Below are 18,194 nucleotides of genomic sequence, written 5' to 3'. Positions count from 1 at the left end.
CTGAATGAGGTGCTAGAAGGCCACTGGAGAAAACTTACCAGAGCCTAATTATGCCAGTTTGGTTTTTATTAATAAATAATAAAAGATAATTAGTTCCTTACTGACAGGCACTCAAATGATTATCATTGATACAGCTTCATTCTTAAACAGTTGGTTTCTTCCAGATTCCTTAGGAATCTATAGACTATTAACTATAGGAAGACCTTTGTATTGCTTTTAGGCTGGTCAATGGTGTTTGCGGATTCAGCAACCTGCAGATAAAAATCTAAGTTTACCATACAAAATTACGGCACCAGCCATAGGACTATCCCAACAGCAGGTGAAGCCATTGCAAACTGTTTGCACATTTAAAATCCATTCCAAACTTCCTGGAAACAAAAACAAGATTACCCTATTTTCCTGCATATAAGACAACCCCCTAATTTTACAGTTAAAACATAGGTTTAGGCCTATATTCGCTGTATAAGACTACCCCCCACTTCCGAGGCAACACCAGTTCTTTTTTTAATAGACCGCCTCTCTGACTCTGGCCAATCTGAGCAGGCTCTTTACGAGAACACAGTGTACAGATTGGCCAGAGTCAGAGAGGCGGTCTATTAAAAAAAGAACTGGTGTTGCCTCGGAAGTGGGGGGTAGTCTTATACAGCGAATATAGGCCTAAATCTATGTTTTAACTGTAAAAATTAGGGGGTTGTCTTATACGCCGGAAAATACGGTAAGTGCCTTCTGTGGCTCAGCATCACGAGGCACAAGTACATGTGCATCTGATTTAAAACTCACAACACGGTTGGAAGACATTAATTGGGGAGGGAGGGGGAAGAAGACCTATGTAACACTCTCAACAATAAAGATTTTAAAAAGTAAAAAAAACTCACAATAAAACCATTTTGCAGGGTGATGAAAAAGCTTATATGGCTAGAGATTTGCAATTTTAAGAAACGTACTACATCTAGTAAATTTGAGTAACTTAGTTCCGCTATACTAGTCTGCTCAGGCTGCCATACAGAAATGTCACAGACTGAGTGGCTTAAACAACAGAAAGATCTTTCTCACAGCTCTGGAGGCTGAAGTCCAAGATCAAGGTGCCAGCCAAACCTGTTGCTGGTGAGGGCTCTCCTCCCGTCTTGCAGGCAGCCGCCTTCTCACTATGTTTGCACATGTCAGAAAGAGAGTTCTGGTGTCTCTTCCTCTTCTTATAAATTTACTAGCCCTGTTGATTTAGGGCCCTACACCTCCTCACAGGCCCTATCCCCAAATCCAGGCACACAGTAGGGGTTAGAGCTTCAACATGTGATTTTGAGGGGAACACAAACATCCAGTCCATACAACACATGGCTAGAACATGCCAGAGCAGGATTTGAATGGAGGCCTAAAGCCCATGATCCCTCCACTTTTCATGCTGTCCATCTCAGAGTGGAAGGTATAGAGTAGTTCGAACTTCAGAAAGCTAGGACGTCATTATTGCGTTAAGATAACTTATTAAGGCTCCAGCCTGCTAGCAAGCAAAGAATTAGCCCATTCAAGTCACTGAGCCCGTGTCACACTCCTGGTCTTTCCATTTCGTCTTTCCTTGCTCACAGGCTCTCATAAATGACAGGGAGTGAAATTTCTCATGATTAGACTACGGCTCTCCCTGTCCAGCATTTCACACCAGGGAGCAAAGCTGACTGAAAGCATTTGCCTGCAACACGCGCGAGAGATGCGTTTGTGCTGTAACGCACAGGTAACAAAGAAGGGCATTTAGCCTTTGCATGAAGTATAAACATATTCATTATTATGTTTGACGTAGTCAAAAGCCTTATTGCTGCAGAAAACAGGTATGGAGGGACATTATTCATATAGTTTCTCTAGTTTGGCCTCATTTCCTTTTGAGTTGGAACTTACTGAAGAGGCTGGCAGTAAAAACTCCTTAAAGCAGAAATTTGCATTAACTGAATCTGAACAAGCAAGAGTTAAAACTTGTAGTAACCCTTAAAAGACTTGAGATTATCCTGAAACTAACACACTAATTTAAAAACAAAAACTCCTAAGTTTTTTTTCACAACCCTTTAAAGAGGGCAGGAGAGATTACAGAGCTCAGGGCGTTTATCCCTCACTAACCCCATAAGATTAAGAGTTAATAAACTTTTGTTTTATATGCGCTAACCAGAGAACTTTATGAGAAAGCTGTTTTGAAACAAATGTTTATTTTTATCCCACAATATGGAAAACAAAAAAAGCTTCTTGGGCAGCACAAGTATTTACTGGGGACAATTTTAATTTCTTGGCTGTTTTGTAACGGCTGTCATGGTTGAATTCGCTGCGGTAATTGTGTGGAGCATGAGTGTTAGTGAGCATGCACACAAACCACCTATTAAAATTCACACTCACACACATACATAGGTATGCATATGCGTACACCCAGGTGTGAACATATGCACACAGGGACAGGGGCCTAAGAAGAGTGTGGACACTGTTCTCACTCTTTTATTTTTTAAGGGCAGCTATTTCTGTCACAGCATCCAGACAATTATGACAAGCACACAACACACATACGACAATGACTGACAGGCTCAAGTCATAATGTAAATTACTGAACGGACCAGAGATACCATGCTCCCACACCCTCCCGCTCCCTACAAAACTTTCCCTGACCAGTTGGCATGAGCTGTGCAAGGACAGTCACTTCATGTGTCAACTTATTGTGGAGGCTGAGCCACAGGTAAGCGACCTCTCAGCCATGAAGACGAGATGTGGCTTCCCGGGGGGAAGTCAGTCTGTTCACATGGGGAGGCACTCAGCAGCAACTGCCTGAGACAGCGCGGGAGGAAGGAGACTGTCAGAAATGAGCGGGAACATGAAATCAATCTGCAGCCTGGGTGTCAGGGACAAAGCATTTCTCATTGCCCAACCAGTCTGAAAACCTGGAATAGATTACGTCTATAAAGTGAGAAGCCCTCCATGGAGAGTTGTCTTTAAGCAAAAGTATGTTCATCTCACACACCACATGGCAGTGGCTGCAGCAGCACCTGAGACACACACGTGGGCATCTTCTGGTGCTGGGGAATGCACGGTGGCTGATTATCACACTTGGCCCTGGGAACGCCCATGCGGGCTGAGGTTAGGTATCCTATAGAGCAGTGTTTCCCAACCTTCTCTCATGATGAGAATCACCTGGTGGAGTTGTTAAAACACAGATTCCTGAATCCCAACCAAGAAGTGCTAAACTAGAATTTTTGGGAACATATAGGTAAAATTGCATACCTAACTTAGTGCTCTGTATATAAAATCTGTCTTAGAGCACTAGTTAAGTATACAATTTTACCTATATGTTCCCAAAAATTCTAGTTTAGCACTTCTTAGTTGGGATTCAGGAATCTGTGTTTTAACAACTCCACCAGGTGATTCTCATCATGAGAGAAGGTTGGGAAACACTGCTATAGAGTAAAGATGTAATATGCAGATGGTCACGGATCACGGATCAGCAGGAGGGTGGGGCAGGGAGCTACAAGCAGGCAGCAGAGAGTTACAGTAGTGGACAGGGCAGCAAGCTCTGGGGTGGGGGGAGAAGGAGGGGCAGGGGAACTACAGGAGGGTGGGGCAACGAGCAGAGAGCTACTGGAGGGTGGCAGCAAGCTACTGGCGAGCTGCTGGTGCATGGATTCGTGTGCAGGGCGACTAGTACAGTATAACCTCCATTCTCCCAACAGGAAAACTGGGGCAGAGAGGCCCAGGATTTTATGGTTAGTAAGCAATTTGCTTGGGTTATCAGTGCCGCTTTCTTAAGTTAAAGGTGGGAAATATAGGCCATAAGCTTAAATGAAGAACTTTTGAAGTTACATGGGATTCAGTAACCCATCATGTGTAAACAGCATCACAGACAATAACAACATATCCAGCGCCGTAACCAAAGGAACAAGAAAAAAAAGTCATTTTTGATATTTGACAGTGTGTTTTATCTTTGGCGAAACCAAATACACATCTGAATAAACCCAAAACGTCTAACAGAGGTCTGGTAATACAGGTTCATGGATCTCAGTAGCTTTGAAATATGGGAAAGCAAATAGCTGCTTGGAACCTCGATGTGCCTCATGTATGAAACAGGAATGATAATAGCACCTGCGTTCATAGATGGCTGGGAGGAATAAATGGCATATTTATGTGAAGCACCTGGAACATGCTGGACGCGTAGCATATTGTTATCATATATACATTTCATATTGTTATCATATATAGCACATATCAACAGGTTGATATGTAGATTTTTTTTTTTTTTAATAGAAAAAGGACTATCCACCTGGGCAAAAGGCCCTACGCAAATCAAGTACGGTACATATTTTCCAACCTGCATAAAGCAAAATCCTATTAATTCAAACACGCCCATTAAGTCTCATTCCAGGCAGCTGCCAATTAGCCACACAGAGCAGTTCTCTCCCCTCCCACCCCCCCGCAGGTACAAGCTCTCAGGCAGCCATACAGCAGGAACCACTCTGAAGGGGAAGGAGGGCCAGGACCTGAGGAGCCTTCCGCACGCAGCACAGGAAGAAGTGTGCAAAGCCCTGACAATGGCCTCTTCGCTCCCTGGGGAGAGCCAGACACATCCCACCTAATGACCCAGCTCCCGAACAGGAAAGAATGCAAAAGGGCAGGGGAGCATCATTAAAAATCTCCGGAAAGTGAATTAATCGTCTGCTGCCTCCTCCCCTAATCCCCCACCACCACCACCACCACACACACAGGCAGCCTCTACAGGTAGCATGGGGTGGGGGTCGCTATCTCCCCTCCATCTGACCTGGGATTTTCCTGTCTTCAAAGACGAAGTCCCCTTTGACTAGTTTATAGATCAAGGTGCAATGTGTTTGCCATAGGTTTTCTGGCATTGGAAATAAGCCATACAAATACTCATGAGACTTTTCAGACCATCTAGTTCAGTATCACAAATGAAAAGGCCTTCCCGAGCCAGGAAGGTAACACCAGTGAACGAAGTGGTCCCGGCAGAAACTGTGGTTTACTTGGTTGAATTTTTGCCACTCAGAAATAAAAGCCCAATTGTTGCCCAATCTTTCCATTTTTTTTTCCAAGAGAAACTGATAATCTCCCCCGCCCCCCAAATGTTGGCTACTAATTTAATAAATAAGGAGGCTCTGTACCCAAGTGCAGAGGAAAACTCACCGCTGCATTTCCAGACGGGCCCTCCTCCAGGCAGTCTCGGCCCTGGCTTCAAGAACAAAAAGGAAAAAGGACCACCTGGACGCTTTGAAAGTGTGCCTGCGTGCCCCCTCCTCCCAGGGCAATCAGATTATTTGGTAAGCGTTCAGGTGCTTCCAATGTGCAGCCAGACTTGGAACCCAGTAAGATGAAAGGGCGGTCCAGAGATTAAAGCAGCCTGCAGCGAGCAGGAGAAGACACACACAGCTTATCCCAGCACGCTGGTAAGAAAACTCTGATTGCAATGCTACCTTTTTGCCAGTGAACTAGCGTTTTAGGTTTCCATAGATGTAGTTTGTTGCTATTTCAAATACTTCCCCAGCAGAAGTATTAGTTTTCGATGCCAGAGTCCCTTTTTCCTAAATCCAGTGACCATCATGCAACACTGACATTGGACCAGACACTGGGCGAAGGCAAAGAGCTTGTCAGGCCCTCCCCTTCCAGAGAGGTGAGGCACCCCTCAGTAAGAACTTGCTCCATGGATGACTGGAGGATTTTCAGAGTTCTATTCCGTGTATATCAGGGTTCAAGTTCCACGAAAGCACAGAAATCAAAGCCAAACAGAGAAATGTCAGCGACTAAGACCAGTTCAGAGGAAACACACGCTGAGGTCTCGCCACAAAAGGGGAGGATCACTTAGGTCACAGTTGACAGTAAGTGAGGGTACAGCAAACTGGTCACCAGGACCCATCTCCAACTGGAGATGAGAGTATCAAAGGGTTGCCTGTTTCTTTTGTGCCATCGAGGGAAAAGCTTCAGTTAGTTTAATACTGTATTGTCTACCACACGTGTTCTGGTAGAGCAGATCTTAAATGTTCTACACACACACACACACACACACACACATGCACACGCACACACGCACGACTGTGACAGGTGATAGGTGTTTAACCAACCTTAATGTGGTGATCACTTAACAATGTATACACATACCAGATCACCAAGGTGATCTTAAGCTAACACAAGGTTATTGCAATTATAGCTCAATAATGCCCTTACACTTACATTAAAACAAACCAACAAACAAAAATTTGCTCCTTTCTGTAATGCATCTACTCTGGGTCATTTTTCACTCTTATTTGTCGCCTCCTCCATATCACTTTTAAATGTTGGAGTTCCCTGTGGCTCAGACCTGTGCTTTCCGTTCTCACTTCATTTTCACCCTGTCTATGATCTCACTTATCTTTGGGTTTCGGTGCTGTGTGTAAGCCACTGACTTCCAATTTCTTATCTCTGCTGACCTAGGACCCAAGACAGCACTGCATTTCCTTGTGGATGTCTTTAAAAAGGCCTCCAATTCAAAATGTCCCCAACTAAACCTTTCTCCAAACCTGTACCTGGCCTCCCTCCAGGATTCCAGATTCACTTTAACCCAATACCTGGGAGTTACCCGTGGTACCCTCACTCAGTCATGTCTAAGTCAGCACTAAGTCTGATCAAGTTTACTTCACAAATAAGTGGTAAATCTATTACCATACATAATAGTACATCTATTCATTTCTCCCTATCACCACTACCCTGGTCCAAGTGACCAACATCTCTGGCTCACAACAGACTCACAATCCATCTCCCTCAACAACTCTTTCCCCCTTCTCCATCCAATTTTCACATTAGAGCCAGGTGAGCTGCTTCAGATGCAGACCTGACTGTGTCACTCTCTTGCTTTAAATTAGGAGTGTCGAACTCAATCAGAGAAGGGGCCAAAATCTAAAATCCAGCCTAAATCGAGGGCCAAATGGTTTACTGAACAGTCATAAACTGTCATTGTGATGGAAACGCAGGGGAGTGCAGTGATGACAGCGTGGTGCGGACCACATTGCAAGGCCTGGCGGGACGGATTTGGCCCGTGGGCCTTGTGTTTGACACATGTGCTTTAAATCTTTCAAGGTTTCCTATTGTTCTTACAACAAAGACTGTAACTTAGGCTTCAACACTGTGTAAGATAGAGCCCCTGCCTGCTTCTCCGGACTCTTCTCAGATAATGGCCTTCCTTCCCCACTCTCTGAACTCTGACCACTGCTTGTTCTCAGCTCTCAACAGCACTGGGGACCTTCTGGCTCTCCTTCCCTCCGCCCAGGCTGCTCTCCCCTCTTCCTCCCGATTTATTGCTGAAGACTTTCTATATCCCTTTCCCTCACCACCAAGCTCCAACCTGGATGAGGCCCCCTTATACCTTGATTTCACATGACTCACGACAGTTCTTAATTACACTTGGTTAATGTCTTTCTCTGTCCTGGACCACGAACTCCCATAAGGCAGAAGCTAGTCCTAAATTGCTTATCTTAGTAACCCAGCGCCTAGACCATTGCTCTGATGGGCAAAATGTCAATTGAATTAATAAGTGAGTGAGTGAGTGAGTGAGTGAATGAATTAAGGTAATGATGGATTTTTATACTCTGGCTATCAATACTCATCTTTATCCTTCCCTACAGCACAAACCATGAATCAAGATCAAGAGGCATAAAGAAGGCCAGCTCAATATGAAAGGTAGCTTTGTGGACTCAGGGTAGAAGCTGCATGGAGGGGAAAACACTGAAAAGGAGAACTAGGAGGGTCTGATCTGGGTTCTTCAATGTGAGCCAGGGAAACAGCATCTCTACATATATTCACTCCAAATTCCACACAAGAACTAGCCACATCTGCTTCATCTATGAATTCCTTAACTCATATAAATCCCTTTGTAAATACATAAGAAAAAAAAATCACTTTCACATATGTATGTGCATATTTGTGCATATAAAATACACACACACACACACACACACACACAAAGGCAAGTCACCTAGGATCTTCTCTAAGGACTTAAAGTGACCCCTCAATTCAGTACCTCAATATGTCCTTTACATTTATACTTTAAATATCTCTCTCTCCAGCTTTCAGAGTCCATCCTTAAATTAAGATTATGGCGCTATATCCCAAAGCCGTCTGCAAAGTAATTTATTAAACTGCAAGTGGCCATAAAGTGGAGTTAATGCCACTTTTTGGGCAGAGCAAACCAAGAAATGGCTTGACCTGCAAGCTGAGTAAAGTTGCCAAAGAAGAGGTTAAAATTGTAAATCATGTAAAGTGCAGGATCATTTAAGATTGTGCGCGATAACCTACCAAACAGAATACTTCCTGAGTTTCCCCTGGAGGATGCTTTTGAAAGTTCAAAATGCTATCTTCAGCAACGTGGTTATTATTCACATCCTTCCTTTGTAAATCATGGATTTTTAAAGCTGTTGTCCTTTGAATTACAAAGTCCCAAATCCCAGAGAAGTCATTATACTGTTGTGTTAATCGGGCATTCATATTTACTACTTACATTTGGCAGCATGATTTTCTCTGGAAATTTTTCCTTGCTGTATGAATATTTCAAAAAATTTGAGATATAATAACATTAAGAAAATTTGTTTTTTTAAAAAATGGTCAAGGTATTAGGCTACCTTAGCCCTCTTCTGCTGCATAACAAATGAATCCCAAACAAAAACATTTTGAAACAACAAACATGTATTGTCTTACAGGGTAAGTGCAGGGGCCAGAGGAGGCTTGGTTGGGTGTCTGAGGTGCAGGGTTTTTCATGAGCTTGCAGACAACCTTTGGTGGGAGGGACTGTAGTCACTCTGAGGTTGGACCGTGGAAAGATCTATCTCCAAGGTCCCTGTTACGGTGGCTGTCAACAGGCTTCAGTTTTACAGTGGCTGTTGTTCCGGGGGCCTGAGTTCTTCCTACCACACAATGGTGGGACTTGTTGTGGGGTCGAACCCTGGGTTCAAAATAAGACCACTGGAGGCTGACGATTGATTTAAAAAAGCAGGCAAGGATTTACTGAACTGGCCAGGACGGCCGCGAGAGCACCGCACACAGGTGGCCACACTCAGGACCACACCGTTCCAGGTGTAGCAGTCCTTTTAAAGGTCTAAACAACAAGAATTTTCCTTTGTTCTAAATTCTAAATTCTAAATGCTGGGAACAGCCTGCAGAGTCATTCCCAGACACATCCTGCTAAACACTGGAATGTGGCCCTGTCTTGTGAAAGCAGATAGTACAGAAGCAGAGCTCAGCGGTTAATCTCTAAAGGTTATCTGCAGTTTCTACTCCTGAAGCTACTGAGTCAGTGGGAATTAATCTCCTGTAGTTCTGGTCCCAGGCACAGAAAAATTGCCTTAGCCTCCAGGTCTCAATCTGGAAGCTGAGGCAACTCCCTATTGTTGTTTAAGCAAGTAAGTGAGTGCGGAAATCAGAATAGCAGGGTTAAAATTCAAACAGCAGTTTTTACCCAAGTATGGTTGCTACCATATTTCAGGACTCCCTTGTTTCTTTTCCACGTGGGCCCCTTCGGAGTGCCGCTTGATATGTGGCAGTTGGTTTTCTCCCGAGTGAAGGAGCTGAAGGACAACTGAGACAGAGGCCACAGTACTGGCCTTTGAGTGACCTAATTGCACATCTTCGCTTCTGCTTTCCTCTGCTCCTTAGCAATAAGCCTCTAAGTCCAGCCCCCTCTCCAAAGGAGGGACTTTGGATTGAACTTCTTGAAGGAAGGATTACCAAAGAATTTGCGCACCTATTTTTCAAAGCACCCCATGGGCAGTAGTGAGAAGCAGGAGACTTGGACACATTTGGAATTAGGAAGATCTGTGTTTTATTTATTTATTTGTTTTTTGCTTTTAATATGCTTTTATTGTATTTTAGAGGGAAGGAGAGTGATAGAGAGAAACATCGATGAGAGATAAATATCATAGGTTGGCTGCCTCCTAAGGGATCAAGCCTCAACCCAGGTATATGCGCTGCTGGTTCACGGGTCGATGCTCAATCACTGAGCCATACTGGCCGGGCAGAATATCTGTATTTCAATCTGGACTGTGTTACTTACCTACTGAGGGGCTTCGTATAATTATTTAACCTCCTCATGTCATATGTTTCACCAAATGTATAATGAGCTAAATCCCAGGAATCTTGTGTGGGATTTAATAATATAGCATGAAAAAGAACTTTGGTATAATAAATAATAGTCATAATAAGTCATAATAAGCACTCCCTTAACCTTGCCCACATAACAGTAATTAGTGAAGCAACCTATTTATTGAGTGCCCGCTAAGCAGATAATACACAGTCCTTTGGAGCTCACATCTAGCAGCTACGAGAGTAAATCTGAACTTGGACACGGAACAGCTACGTGCTTTTTCCTCTAGAAATCTGAGGGCTTCCTTGAGAGAGGCAGTCAGAAAGTGTCTGTGTGGCGTAGGAAATAGACAGCAGGCTTAAGCATCTTCGTTTGCTTGCTTTTTAAAAAGTGGCTGTTTTTTCAATGTAACTCTCTCAGAAGCAGAGCCTTGTGCAGGGGTGTGGGGGTGTGGTGGTGGTGGTGGTGGGGCGAGGGGGGAGGAGACAGTGCCGTCTGCTGGGCCTCTCCTCTGGACATCCCAGGACCCGAGGGGCCTTGCTGGGGCCCAGTTTACAAATCCGCACTAACAGATTGTGCCTGTAATCCCAAGTACAAAGGTTCAAAGGTCGTGCTTTAAAACCATGTCAATTTAATATAGCCATTTAAATAAGCAGTGTCATACGTATGTTCAACAAGGAAATCTTGTTTCTCCTTTTAAAAACGTGCAACGCTCTAAACGTGAGAGTCTGAAGGGAATACCTTGCAGTCAATCCCGGCTTGTTTCTTCTAAGAAAATAAATAGAAGGCCATTTCTGCATGATTGTCCTTCTGTAGCTCCATAGATCTCATTCCGATCCAGTAACGAGTGTGCCACATAGATTGTGTTATTAGATACTAACTCTAGGCTCCCCACAACTTGTAATCAAAGCGAAAATAAAGCTCAGTCTCTTCTCAATTTAGAATTAGAGGTTAGAGGAATTTCAGCGCTGGTTAGCCTGCATATCCATCCACAGTCAAAGCTCAAATGATTGAGAAGAATTTCTCCTTCGAGTTTTGTTGCCCGAGTGGCAAGGCAACCAAGGTAATTTTCCTCTGGGCTATTGCAAGTACAGAGATTAGTCCAAGATTTCATTAAATATTCCGTAGCCCTCGTGTGGCATTTAAAAAACAAAGCCCACCAAAAAAATGGTAACCGAGGAAAGACTGAAAAACAGAGGTCAACAATCCAAACTCAAACACATTATAAAATACATGAATTAGTATACAACATCAACGTCCTACTCTTTACAGCTGCTTTCATCCAATCCTGTTATCAGCCTTGTATCAAAACTTTATTCTTGGCAGATGGGCAACTTTCTGAAGAGCTTTGTGGTCAATGTTGTGGATACCGAGATAGCTTTGACCAAAGTGAGGTAGGCTTTGAAAACAATCCACAGATTGAAGGTTAACTTCATCCAGCTCACATGAAATGTATTAGGTGCCCACATCTGATGCAGGTTAATAATCCAGACTTGTCAAGAGACCGTAGGCCTAACACCAAGGATAGGGGCTGGGCAAGTGGAGAAGAGCAGGGAAAACTGACTGTAATGGTAAGAGGACAGGCTCCAAAGTCAGAAACCAAGTTGTCACCTCTGTTGTGTCATTTACCACCCATGAATCCCCAGGCAAATGCCTTACAATCCCTGTACCTCATCCCATCCGTCTAAGGTCCTCTAGGCCATGTGACTCACAGCAGGATGAAATGTGACATGCACGTACAATGCCACGCACACGGAAGGTACTGGGCTGTGTCTGATTTAGAGGGTCCTGCTTCCCATTTGATGTTTAGGACACATGTTCAAAATCAAAGTTCTTCTAAGTCCGTCACACTGTTCTGAGCATCTCTTAGCTAACTGATGGAGGCTCAGCTACACACACGTCCACTGAGTAAGTTTTGTTCTTATTACTTTTGCTTTGAGAACATACACTGTGTCCCACATGATGCAGGATGTCAATATTTTCATAGAATTTACCATCTACTGACAAAGACTAGTTCATTGAACATAGGAGAGGGTCCAAATAGAAGTGTATGCAGAGAGGTGAAAAACTGTAAAATTAAATGCAGTGTGATATTCTGGATTGAATCCTGGGACAGAGAAAAGGACATTCATGGAAACACAGAAAATCTGAATAAAATCTGAAATTTCACGTATAGTGTACGAATGTTTCTTTGTTTGGACAAGTACACCATGGTGATGGTGTTAACATCAGGGGAAAGCTGGTCAAGAAACTCCACATCTTTTTTTATAAATAGGAAATTAGTCCAGTGCGAGTTGCCTGTCCCTTCCCCAACCATATCCCCTCACCCTACAACCTCACACTGACTAATTTCTAACCGCCAGCACCCGCATCACTTTGGTTGAAGGCTCCCTTTAGCACCCTAAGACTGCTTTGCCCAGCAATTACTGACTGAGGAAAGTTGGTAGATAAATATTCTAACTCTTTCAACCTTGGGTGAGAGGACTCCAAGCTGTGTATTTTGCCTGGGCTCCCAAACTCACTTCAAAAAGGTCACCCATCTCTTCTTAACGGCTGTAACTTGCTTGACAATGCACACGTGAGTGGCTCCTTGCCCAGCCTCATTTCACTTCTCCAAATAAATTTTTACCTGAATCCTCATGTCGTGGGCTGTTTCTGGGAGAAATCCAGACCAAGACATCACTCCTAACTATATTTGCTGACGGAGAGAAGTGCCTACTGAGTGTATCAGCTCATGGAGATATTGTCAGGGAGATATTATGGGTGTCCTGGATTATTTTTTGATTCCTCGAAAGAGCTCCTCACTCCATACCATTCAGAAATCTCAGAAAATTATAAATACAATGGGAACTGACACACTCGAAAGCCACACATTTTGGGATGTGTGGAAGGGAAGCAAATGTTTGGGAAAATGCTAACAGAAATTTCCATTCTAAAATGCATGCATGGGTTCATTCAACCAGAACCTGCTAAGGATTTCCTATAGGATATAAAGTGAACAGAATAGAAAAGGTCCTTACTTTTAGGAAGCTTACATTTCTTGTCAGTGGACATGGACACACACACACACACACACACACACAAACAACCCGGGAAAACAAATTAATAAACAAGATAATATTAGACAGTGATAAGTGCCGTGAAGAAAAGAAAACAAGCTCATATGATAGCATGACCTAGATGGGGGAAGGTTACTCTAACAGGGACCAAAACACGTGTAGGCTCTGGTGTGCAGTCCTCCGAGTCCTCAGTTATTAAGTCACATCGCCACAGGCTGCCCTTTACCAAGAGAGGCCTTTTACTGCAGCCCCCACCCCCAAGTGGCCATCATTCGACCGTCCCTTAACTTACCCAAAGTCCCACTTTGTCTAAGGAGGGTCTCCCAACACCGGGAAATAGAAATCCCTCTGACAAATATATGTACCCAGGAATGGCTTTTAGTATTGATTCTAAATCCAAACTTCATAAGTCACCAATAATCATCTGGGGGTACCTTTTACTGTTGTATGGCAGTGGTCTAGGCCAGTGGTCGGCAAACTCGTTAGTCAACAGAGCCAAATACCAACAGCACAACGATTGAAATTTCTTTTGAGAGCCAATTTTTTTTAACTTAAACTTCTTCTAATGCCACTTCTTCAAAATAGACTCGCCCAGGCCATGGTATTTTGTGGAAGAGCCACACTCAAGGGGCCAGAGAGCCGCATGTGGCTCAAGAGCCACAGTTTGCCGACCACGGGTCTAGGCAGCCTGGCGGAGACGTCACAAGCAACTCATCTCTGGACAGCAGCCCCTTCTGAAGGAGCGAAATTTCAACAGTTCCAGTGAAACTGAGGGTCCTTAGGACTTCGCTTAAATTCAGCTTAAGTCCTAGCTCTAGAAATCCCCCCCCACACACACACACACACTGTGTGTGTGTGTGTGTGTGCCTCAAGACCTAGCCTTTCCCTCAATAATCAGCAACCCCCCAAGCAGCAAAACAGCCAGACCTGACTGCTAGTCACGGGTCCAGACCTCTGCGAGTGAAAGATCACTTCTTGACTGAGTTGTTTCAGGAGGAATGATCCCCCAGCTACTTTCCCACAGGGGTGCTGGAACAGAGGTCAGAACTGTCCTCCAGACCCGAGGAAAAGATTCATTATCCTTACCTCACCTCTGACTAGTAAGCTCCCTGTAGAACCAGAACCGCTAACCCACGGCACCATGGGACTTGCCCTGATCTGTAACCTACATGCCACTGGGCTCCCTGCCTCTGGGTTGGCCTAGTAGGAAACTGTCTTTCTCTCACCCTGCAAATGCCTGCTCTGGGCCAGTGCATGAGCAGGTGGACTCTAACACTGAGGTCCCGGTAACCCAAACAGAAGCAGGTGGGGACTCCCTGAGGCCATGACTTTGGTTTGCTGGGAAAGAAGGAGGGGAGGAAGCAGCAGGTGGTATCAGGCAGATCTTTTGGGAGTGAAGGTTTCGGTTTCCTCCCTCAGAGCCCCTCAGAAAGGTGCTGCAGGGTCATCCCCTGCTGTGTGCCCCACCTGCCAGGCTGCCAGGCATGGTTTGGCTCCTTGAAAGGGCAGCAGCCTTGTGAAGTAAGAATCACCACCCCCATTTGGCAGATAAAGCTCCCAGAGTGGAATTGATTTGCTGAGATCATGAAGGCGGTAAATGGCAAAGCCAGACTCAGATTCCATCAGACAAGCAAGATTTGCCATCCCAAAGCCTGCCCCATGCCCTTTTGAGAATGTCAACCTACCCCTGGGCTTTCACAACCTACCCAGAGGGCAGCGGCCAGCCCTAATCCACAGGCAAACAGAGTTCCTGGACCAGTTCACAGCCTACCCACTCAGCTGGTTAACTCAGATGAATGGCGAGATAAGCAGCGTCCTACTCCATGGTCCCAGTCAATGCTGACAGGTGGGCATGTGGTGTGAAGAAAGAACCCCGGGCCCAGCTGATGTGGCTCAGTGGCTGAGTGTCGACCTATGAACGAGAAAGTCAGGGTTCAATTCCCACACATGCCAGGCTGCAGGCTCAATCCTCAGTGTGGAGGGTGCAGGAGGCAGCCAATCAATGACTTTCTCTCATTATGGATGTTTCTATCTCTCTCTCCCTCTTCTTTCCTCTCTGAAATCAATATAAACATTAAAAAAAAAAAAGAATACCTTATAAGGTAGGCTCTACCTGATTGTAATATGCAGCTTCAATTTGCTTGTCTTTAGAACATTCTACATCTGCTATTTAAGGGGTTGGTAGTCGTTGAGGGAGAGAAATTAAGTAGCTATTTCTATTGCATGTAGAAGTCAGTGGACCATGGCAGTATTACTTCCCATAGGTTTGTTTATAAAAAGTTCAGGCACACAGAAATCTTTGGAAACCATTATCATCGTGTTTTGACTAAGGATGATTAATCATCTGAGAAGAGTGAGTTATCGTGTTTCTAGGCTTAAAATTAGCAAGCAGGGCAGTGAGAAAGGAAGCCCATAAATATTAAGCTGCCTTCATGGATGTAGAGTCCAGAGCTATGGATTTCACATCTGGCTTTCAGACGGTACACGAGCAAGTGGCGAGGATGTGCAGTCTAAGACATAGCGGTGGGAGCAGAGAAGGGTGGGACCCCACGTGGGTGAGGAAAGACTACAAAAATAGCCAAAAAGAATTCAGGAAGGAGGAGCACCATGCTGGCTTTCCAATACAGCACCTAAAGGGAAGAGGTAAGATCCACTTTGTGTGGCACCAGCAGGCCCGTGGGTGGGAGAAAATGTTGATTCAGTGCAAGTCAGAACTTTCTGAAAATGAACTGCTTAGAATGGACTGGCCAGCGAGGAAAAGACATTTCCGCCTGACTGGTCCCAGGAAAGATGGGCTGGCCCTTTTACTGATGTGGAAATTCACGTACCCGACAGAGAGTTAACTCTAAAGTTGGTCATCAGCCCAGTCGGCCATCTTATTGGGCACATTATTTACATCACGCTGTTCCAGGCTGAAGAAAATCATTTGCCAAAAAGCCATCCCGTCTCACCTTGTTTACACCACGAGGAGAGAACTGACCCCTGCCTCCCCAAGCCTCAGTTATTATCCATTCAAGATTCACTAAGTGCTCAGGTGATTGAACACTAGTGTATTATTTAAATCATTACCGACGAGATCACAGGGTGTGTATTTAAAAAAAGAAAAAAAAGGAAAATCGGTTTGGATCGACACATGAACACACTAAGAAATAGAAGTTACTTCTATTATTGACATGCTTTTTTTAAAAAAACAACAACAACTTTGCTCTCTAAAAGCCAACCACATCTCCATAATTGTGCAATTTACCAGTGGAATGGCAGGGAAGCTTTAGCTTGGAGTTAGCAGATTTCAAAAAAAATAAAGCCCACGCCCTTTTCTCCGCTCCGTCTACTGCTGGGCAGTATTCTCCCTGTATCACTCAGATTTGTCTTTGCATTAACAGTGCTCACCAGCGGATAGCCAAAGAGGCTCGCCAAGTTGGTCCAACTTCAAGATGTGTCCATGTGGGGGTGCTTCGTGCGTTTGGCAGAAGCAGGCTGCACGAGGCCCCATTTATTACTTTACGCTATAAACATTGTGTCCTCAGCCAGCGAGAAGCACAGCATGGCCGCCCCATCGGTTACCAAGCACCGCAGACGTCCGTTAGCACAGGCGCCACCGAGAGCACAGGGAAGGCGGCGAGCGTCCATGTTCCAAGTGGTTTATGATGTGGAGTCTGCTGCTTAAAAAACCAGTCATCAAAAACACAGTCCCAAACTCTTGCCTAGAACAAATATTTGCAAGGCAGAGCTGTGCTCGGTTGGGAAAAGAATAGTAATGTACTTATGCCGGCACTTTGTCATTGCATTTACAGACCTGCATTTCACACCTTGGCCCATTAAGTGCTGGCTCCCTGTGGCATGCAGGGGCCCCACACTGCAATTTCACTCTGATATCTTTACTCCACAAGGAGAGCTGGCGGCTGACTCGCCAACGCTCCTGAGACCCCCGTGAAGGAGAAAGTGTACAGGGAGGGAGGGGATGAGGCCTGGGACGGGCTTCCATCCCAAGTGATGCTCGCCAGGTCCGTCCGAAGGGAAACCACACAGAACTGTCCACCCCTTGAAATCCAGTCCGGGACAACCTGAGCTTTGCTTCTCTCAAAAGGAAACAGAATTGCCAGCCACAGAGAAGGTGGGACCAACAACCCCCTCCGCCAAATCACTTTATTTGGTTTCTAGCCAGCATGGTAACTTTGGGAAATGTTTCAATATCAGTTACCTCCAAGGTGCCTCGTCAGTGCCCCAGGGAGAAGGCCGTGCAGGGTGATCCAGGTGGAAACTAGCCTGGAACCCCAGTTGGTCAGGGCACAGAGCCACCACAGATGCCAGGAAAGGTGGGCGCCTTCCCCGGCACACATGCTAGGGCGCCTAACGGTAAACACCCCGGAGAACATCTTGACTTCACTACGGACAGCAGCACCCAAGTCCTTTCAGATCCGCAGCTCTGTCTGGGGTTCAGGCCTCTGGGCTCTGTCCCCGCACATAGGCACATTTCCTAGAACCCTCTCCCACCTATGCGGGTCTCTCGAGAGTTCCAGAAGCCACCTCCAGCCCTCTGCACCTGAGAGGCAATGGGTCTAGAACTGCCAAGTCCGTGGCACTTCCATCCTAAGCAGGAATCCCTGCCCTGGCCCAGCCCCGGGGCCTCCTGTCACCTTTCCCTGCCCATTCCAAGGTCTCCAGGCGTCACCAACAGGCAGGTGGCACCTCTCTGCCCCCCCCCCGCCCCCCCCACACACCCCTAAGGCTCCGGCGCCGCCACGCCTCCCAGGCGCACACTCGCGCACACGACACCCATTGGGGACACAAACCCCGCACCGGCCACTGACTCCCGCCGCCCGCCCGGCCCCTACAAGCGTCCTCTCTGGGTCCTACAGAAAGCGATCGCCCCCAAATACTCTTCCCCGCGCACCCTCCAGGGGGTGCCCCGCCAGGCACCCTCGGAGCGCCACCAGCGCCCCCGACGCGCGGCTGCCCCGCTCCCTCCTCGGGACCCTGGCGCCTGGGACGCTCCTGTCAAACTCCGAGCCGGATTTCCGAGCCCCGGTCTGCCCGGGCTGGGGAGCTCGGCTCCCCGGGACAGG

General features: G+C 45.8%; 1 protein-coding gene across 4 annotated transcripts in view; it reads right to left on the bottom strand.

The window, feature by feature from the left end:
* GHR (growth hormone receptor) overlaps positions 1-18,194 on the bottom strand; it is a 191,842-nt gene that overhangs the window by 172,926 nt on the left and 722 nt on the right. The window contains exons 1-2 of one of the 4 annotated variants that reach the window (XM_036409451.2): positions 15,242-15,325; positions 14,904-15,040 (exon numbers count right to left, since the gene is read on the bottom strand). The exons of the other annotated variants lie outside the window; for them this stretch is intronic. The gene's annotated coding sequence lies outside the window, so the exon portion shown is untranslated. Of the gene's footprint in view, positions 1-14,903; positions 15,041-15,241; positions 15,326-18,194 lie in introns of those variants that run through there. 4 annotated transcript variants of the gene reach the window in all.

The sequence above is a fragment of the Pipistrellus kuhlii genome, unplaced genomic scaffold (genome assembly GCF_014108245.1).
Source record: "Pipistrellus kuhlii isolate mPipKuh1 unplaced genomic scaffold, mPipKuh1.p scaffold_m20_p_4, whole genome shotgun sequence".
Classification (NCBI taxonomy): Eukaryota; Metazoa; Chordata; class Mammalia; order Chiroptera; family Vespertilionidae; genus Pipistrellus; species Pipistrellus kuhlii.
Note: the sequence above shows the minus strand (reverse complement) of the source record. Positions and strands in the feature narration are given on the sequence as shown.